General features: G+C 38.1%; 1 pseudogene; it reads left to right on the top strand.

Annotated features, from left to right (window-relative positions):
- The first annotated feature begins 2,243 nt into the window (after positions 1-2,243).
- LOC112025586 (G-type lectin S-receptor-like serine/threonine-protein kinase SD1-1) lies at positions 2,244-7,641 on the top strand (annotated as a pseudogene).
- Positions 7,642-7,854: the final 213 nt, after the last annotated feature.

Here is a 7,854-nt window from a genome sequence, read left to right on the forward strand (position 1 = left end):
AGTGGATTGATCAAAATTATAAGTCTTCCTGCCTACTGGTGGAATGACGAACCAATTGACTCACGAGTGCCTTTGACAAAATTCTATGTCTTCCTATCTACGGGTGGACGGACAAACCAAGTCTATCGTGAATGGCTTGAACAAAATTTTAAGTGTTCCTACCTACGGGTGGCGGACTAACCAAGTCACCCATAAGTGCCTTAGTTGAAATTCTAAGTCTTCCTACCTACGGGTGAATGAACTAACCAAGTCACCCATAGGTGCCTTAGTTGAAATTCTAAGTCTTCCTACCTACGGGTGGTCGGAGGAACCAAGTCACCCACAAGTGGCTTGGTCTAAATTATAAGTGTTCCTACCTACTAGTGGAAGGACGAACCAAGCCATTCACGATTGCGTTGGACAAAATTCTAAGTTTGCCTACCTACGGGTGGACGGATGAACTAAGTCAAGCACAAGTTCCTTGGTACAAAAATTAAGTCCTACCTACGGGTGGAAGGACGAAGCAAGCCACTCACGAGTGCCTTGGACAAAGTTCGAAGCCTTCCTACCTATGGGTGGAAGGACGAACCAAGCCACTCACAAGTGCCATGGACAAAATTCTATGTCTTCCTACCTACGAGTGGACGGACGAACCATGTCACTCACGAGTGACTTGGATAAAATTTTAAGTCTTCATACAGACGGGTGGGTGGATGGACAAAGTCACCCAAAGGTGCCTTGGTTGAAATTGTCTTCTTACCTACAGGTGGGCAAATAAACCAAGTCAATTCACAAGTGCCTTGGTCAAAATTATAAGTTTTCCTATGTATTGGTGGCGTGACAAACCAAGTCTCTCACAAGTGCCTTGGTTAAAATTATAATTTTTCCAATCTATTGGTGGAAGGATAAAGCAAGCCACTCACGAGTGCCTTGGACAAAATTCTAAGTCTTCCTACCTCTAGTTGGACGGACGAAGCAAGTCACCCGCAAGTGCCTTGGTGCAAAAATTAAGTCCTACCTACGGGTGGAAGGACGAAGCAAAACACTTACGAGTGCCTTGGACAAAATTCTAAGCTTTCCCACCTATGGGTGGAAGGACGAACCTAGCCACTCTCGAGTGCCTTGGTTGAAATTCTAAGTCTTCGTACTTATGAGTGGACAGACGAACCAAGTCACCCATACGTGCCTTGGTCAAAATTTTAAGTCTTCCAACCTACGGGTGGTCGGATGAACCAAGTCACCCAGAAGTGCCTTGGTTGAAATTCTAAGTCTTCCTACGTATGGGTGGACGGATGAACCAAGTCACCCGTAAGTGCCTTGGTCAAAATTAAAAATCTTCCTACCTACTGGTGGAAGGACGAGCCAAGTCATCCACAAGTGCCTTGGTCAAAATTGTAAGTCTTCCTACCTACTAGTGGAAAGACGAACCAAGCCACTCATGAATGCCTTGGACAAAATTTAAGTCTTCCAACCTACGGGTGGACGGACGAACCAAGTCACACATAAGTGTGTTGGTTCAAAAATTAATTCCTGCCTACGGGTGGATGGACGAAGCAAACAACTGACGATTGCCTTGGTTGAAATTGTAATTCTTCCTACCTACGGGTGGACGGATGAACCAAGTCAACCCAGAAGTGCCTTGGTTGAAATTTTAAGTCTTCCTACCTCCATGTGGACAGACGAACCAAGTCACCCACAAGTGCCTTGGTCAAAACTATAAGTCTTCCTACCTACTGGTGAAAGGACAAAAATATGGCTACCATTTGAATGCGTGACAAAACAATTCCTGATATGTTTCAATCAAAGAATATTCGTGAATTCTTTTCATTCCTTTGTAGAATTCCAAATCCTTGTGCTTCCTACCTACTGGTGCAGATTTGTAGAATACCAAATCCTTGTGCTCCCATTTGAATGCCTAACAAAACAATTCCTGATATGTTTCAATCAAAGAATATTCATGAATTCTTTTCATTCCTTTGTAGAATTCCAAATCTTAGTGCTCAATGCTGATCATTCCATTCCTTTGTCGACCTTTCTGTCACATCCTTGTGCAGAAATAGTTGGGATCAAGACAAAATGTCAAACTACAAAAATGTGACTTCTACGAAAGGGAGTAATGCGGAAATTCCTGTTCACAACAAATTGTAGAAATTTCAAATATCAACCACTTGCTTGAGTCAACGCATGACCTTTTATGTTATTGTCATTGCTCATCATAATAAATGACCCTTTAACATGTTGGCTACAAGCTCAAAGAACAGAAAGCGATGGACATCTCTGCTTTTTGGTTTTTGAGTGCCAGATTTTTTCTTTTCTACTTTGTATTCTCACAAGGCTACCAGGGATGAAGGTAGGATGGGACTTAAGGACACGTTTTGAAAGGCGCCTAACTGCCTGGAAGAGTCCGGATGATCCCTCTCCTGGAGAGCTGAGTTGGGGGGTTGAACTCCATGAATACCCTGAGATAGTCATGAAGAAAGGCTCCGGTGAGTTCTTCCGGACTGGTCCATGGAATGGCCTTAGTTTCAGTGGCGCACCAGAGATAAGGTCCACCGCGGTTTACAACTTCAGTTTTGTCTCCAACAAGGACGAGGTATACTTCATATTTGACATGATTCAGCATTCTGTAATCTCAAGAGCAGTTTTGAACCAAGCTCAGTATGAGCGCTACATATGGATCGATGGAAAATGGAGCCGGTACTATTATTTTCCAAGAGACGAATGTGACACTTATAATTTATGTGGTGTTTATGGAAATTGTATCATTGGTGAGTCACCTAAGTGTCAATGTATACAAGGATTCAAGCATAAGTCAGAGGAAACATGGAATCCAGAGGAGTGGTCTAAGGGATGTGTACGCAGTATGCAATTGAGCTGCCAGGATAAAGAAAAAATTGGGTTCGTTAAATTTGTTGGGTACAAATTGCCAGGTACGAAGTATACTTGGGTCAACCAAAGTATGAATCTAGAGGAATGTAGAATCAAATGCTTGAACAACTGTTCCTGCATGGCTTACTCAAACTCAGATATCAGAGATGGAGGAAGTGGCTGCGTCATCTGGCATGGGGATCTAATTGATATTAAACCGACTGCAGCTAATAATAGTCAGGATGTATATATTCGAATGCCTGCTTCAGAGCAAGGTATGGGCCTATAGTCTTCATTGCTGTACCTAAAATATGTTTGCTTTTCTATTGCTAATTCAACCATTTGTATTTTGATCGATGTGCCATCAATTTACCTGTAGTACAACTTATTCGTATTTTGATGTGCAATCCAAACTAAGATCTTTGTTTTCATCTGTTTATTGCAAATTCAACCATGACGTAGTTAAAGGCAAGCAGAAGATGAAGGTGATAGTAATAGTTGTAGTTGCCATTGCCTCTGTTTTTGGGGTGCTCTGGATTCTTTACTGCCTTTGCAAAATGACAAGCTTGAGAGGTAATATTACTTTCTCTTAGTCACTTCGGAAAAGATATCGAAAGATTGTGTAATTTAACTTCTAGAATCGTACAGAGCAGATAGTAACATGTTGAACAATAAAAATTGTGATATATAGCCATTTGATCTTAATATAAAATCATGCTTAAGGAAGAAAATTTGCATAAGCTAATTGAAAGAATTACACAAGTCAATTAAACAATGTCACTAGATCACGATCGTGAGCAAACCTGAAATACTTGTAGTACTTATAGCAATTTCAACATGGTGTACACATCAATGCTAATATTTAACAAGAAGAATATGGGTGTTATGTAAATTTTTTTATGTAATTTATTTGATGGGAAAAAGAGGGGGTTAATTTATGTACTCACTTAAGCTGTAAACAAGGGCAGCTCAAGCAGGTAAATACATACAGGCTCATGTGGTTCATTAAAGTCTGCTCAAGCAAGGCCTTGCCTAACTTGAGCTTGAGGCTCACTCTAGTGAGAATTGCAAAAACATAATCTAAATCCTATTAAGATTAGAATCTTAACCCTACATGTAGGGGTGTCCACGGGTCGGGCGGGTCGGGTTTGTGCCCAACCCACAAACCGACCCGTAGAGATCGGGTAGACAGATTCTCAACCCGTAACTGACCCGTTAAGAGGGTCGGGTTTCGCGGGTTGGTTTTTCGGTGGGTGGCATCGGTTTTGGCCTCACCCGAAACCTAACGGAAAACACAGAAAAATGACCAAAATCGGCGAGATCTTGCCCGATCCGGCCAAGATCCGGTGAGGATTTCGTCAAATCCGATGATGTTTCCCCCAAATCATGCCGAGAATCGCTGGATCTGCTGTATCTATGCTGGATCTGATTGTTTTGGTCGCTGAAATCTGCCAAACAAGCTGAAAACTCGTCGGAATCACTGGAGAATTCGCCAGAATTTTATGTCATCGGGCGGGTCGGGTTTAATGGGTTTTGAACGAAAGGACTCGAAATCAACCCGCCAGTGTCGGGTTTTGGAGCTCGGGACTTGCGGCCGACCGCCAGAGCAGTCGGATCGGGTGAACGCCGATCGGGTACGGACGGGTTAGGCGGGTTGCCAGGGGGGTTGGATAGCCCTACGGCTACATGTAAACACCTACTAAAATGAGTCTGATGATAAAGTGGCAAAAAGTAAGCACTTTTAGAGAAGTAGAAGTCATTAGCACTTTTAGGTTTCGTTTGATTAGGGGATAGAAAATGAGGAGGGGATGGAAAAAGTTGGAGGATAGAAGATATTTTAATTTTCTCTCATGCTGTTTGGTTTTAGGATGGAAAAGTGATGCGACGGAAAACTCATTTATTTTGTTGAGAAGAAAAATGAGAGGACGAAAAGTGTAGTGTGTATATATTTTCTCCCATACCCCTAGTACATAATATAAGAAATAATTTCTTTATAATCATTAAAAGAAATTTACTTATTATCAATTAAAATTTTAAAAATAACATTTTATAAAAATTAACACAGTTCATATTATATTTTTTTTCTTTGTGTTATATATATATTGCTAGGATCATATATTTTGGTATTGTCAAACCATGCCAAATTATGTGTCTTTTATTGAGTTTTGATGTGTCTTAAATTCGTAATTGAAGACCAAGTTGAAGACACAAAGTTTGCTCAAGAAAAGCTCAAGAAAAACACATTTTCAACACATTTTTAGCATGTACCTCGATAGCAATCTCGATACCTCTCAATAGCAGTCTCGATACTACCTAGATACCACTCGATAGAAGCTCGAAACCTAATGCCTCCTAGATAGCAATCTCGATACCTCCTTGATGCTTTGAGTGTCGCAGATTAGCAAAAATCAGCAACACGAAAAAGACTATGACTTATTCGTTTAAAGCCCAAATTGAGATCTGTTTGAACCGGTATTTAAAGGGATCCATAGAAGAATAAGTTAAAAGTTCCAAACTAGTTGTGTTCATAAGAGTGAGTTATCTACTAAAACTATATAGTATAACAAATTGTAAAACTTCTCTGGTAATTAATTTTCTTAGTTAGAACAGATTACCCTTAGTAAAAGTTATTCTTAGTGCTTTACCCTTTTTGTGACTTCTCCATTGTTTTTCCACATTATTAGCATATCGTGTGTCTCATGCTTTTATCATTTTTATTATTCTGCAACAAGGCTTGGCGACTTGTTGTTTGTTGGAACACAATATTGAAATTTTGGATCATATAATTGATTTAATTTGAAATTAAATAATAATTTTGCTATATAATAATTTCTCATAGGACTAAACTGAATTTAATAGTTGTCATATTTTAGTTTCTTTTATATAATGTATACACCATTCTACTCTTATTAGATAAAATGGAGAACAATGTTATGATAGACCAGAACATTGAAGGTCAAAGTGAAGACTTAGAGGTCCCATTCTTCAGCCTAGCTACCATAGCCACTGCCACTAACAACTTTTCAATCAATAACAAGCTTGGTGAAGGGGGTTTTGGACTCGTATACAAGGTAAACTCACAAGATGATTTATAAAGACCAGACCATAGAAAGCGCAGCTCTCATCATATTCAATATCAATAAAATATACTAATAGATGAGAATTTCCAGGGTACACTTACAGATGGACAGGAAATTGCTGTGAAAAGGCTTTCACAAAGTTCTGTACAAGGATTGAATGAGTTTAAAAATGAAGTTACGTTGATTGCCAAATTGTAGCACCGTAATCTTGTTAGGCTTTTAGGCTATTGCATCGAAGGACATGAGACAATCCTAATCTATGAATACATGCCCAACAAAAGTTTATACTCCTTCATTTTTGGTTTGAACTTCTCAAAAACTTAATAAGTCTTTGCCAAATTTCATGTATTGTTTTTTAGGACAAAGTTTCTCCAAACCAATTTAGAGAAAATATCTACTACATGGCAACTTTAAAATCTACCCTTATGTACTTTTTGTCACATAATCTACTTAACTATCATATATCTTGTTCAAATTATTTAATGAATTATGCAAATTAATGCATGTGGAGGACATTTTCCTAACCCAGTTTGGAGGAAAAATTTGTTAATTTTTTATTCTTATTTAAATAAATTCCAATTTCTTGTTTTATTGTTTAAGTTGGACTTAGTATAAACATGAATGAGAAACTTGCTAGATTAAACAAGAGCTGGAGTTTTGGGTTGGTCTATGCGCTTCAACATTATTTGTGGGATTGCACGGGGGCTTCTCTATCTTCATGAAGATTCTAGACTGAGGATCATACACAGAGATCTCAAAGCAAGTAACGTTTTACTTGATAGTAATATGAATCCAAAAATTTCTGACTTCGGTATGGCTAGAATCTTTGGTGGAGATCAGACCGAAGGAAATACAAATAGAGTAGTTGGAACCTAGTAAGTATTCTTAACATGCTCTATTATCAACTTTTTTTCCTAATCAAAGTGTTTCATTCTTAATGATGTTTTGCATTGGTTATATGGCACCTGAATATGCCATTGATGGTCTATTTTCAGTAAAATCTGATGTATTTAGCTTTGGCATGTTGTTGTTGGAGATATTAAGTGGAAAGAAAAATCGAGGATCTTTCCATCCAAGCCATGGTCAAAACCTTGTTGGAAATGTGAGTTATCAAAACAGTTGTCTCTCCATTTCATAGATAATGATATGATTAATGATAGGAAATTTATAAATGTTTTAGGCATGGAAATTATGGAAAGAAGGCAAGCCTTTAGAACTTATTGATACTTGCTTAGAGGACTCTTGCATCTTGTTGGAGATTGTACGTTGCTTGCAGATTAGTTTCTTATGTTTGCAACAACATCCTGAGGATCGGCCTAACATGTCATATGTGGTTATGATGCTACATGGTGAGAGTTCATTACTTGAACCTAAAGAGCCTGCTTCTTTTGTAGGAAAAAAATCACCTTCATCAAGTAAGAACCAATCATCCTCAACCAATGAAATTACCGTTACACTATTAGAGGCTCGATAGCCAAACTTCATATTAATTTTATTATTGCATATCTAATAATTGATATTTCTATTGTACATTTTGTAAGTTAAACATAGTTTTAGTTCCTAAGTTTGTAACATCAGTCTTATTTGAACGTTAAAGGCTTAAAATGGCTTCTTCAATAACAAAAAAGTTTGAGGCTACTTATAATCTATTTAACCAGTTTCTTAATTACGAAAAAAAGTAGTTCTAATGAGACTTCAAGTTCTCATTCGAAAATTTCTCAGCTTGAAATAGTTATCTAAAACCAACAAGTCATTTATTGGCTTGTAAGCAAGCAATTAAGATAAAATTTGTTGTTTGCTTATTGCTTTATGTTGTTTATGAGATATTACATTATCAAATTCATAGGGTTCAAAGAAATGTTAGGAAACTAATGACAACATGTCAAAGTTAGTTTGTGTCAATGAAACTATATTAGGGTTTAGGGCA

The sequence above is a fragment of the Quercus suber genome, unplaced genomic scaffold (genome assembly GCF_002906115.3).
Source record: "Quercus suber isolate HL8 unplaced genomic scaffold, Cork oak 2.0 scaffold_416, whole genome shotgun sequence".
NCBI lineage: Eukaryota > Viridiplantae > Streptophyta > Magnoliopsida > Fagales > Fagaceae > Quercus > Quercus suber.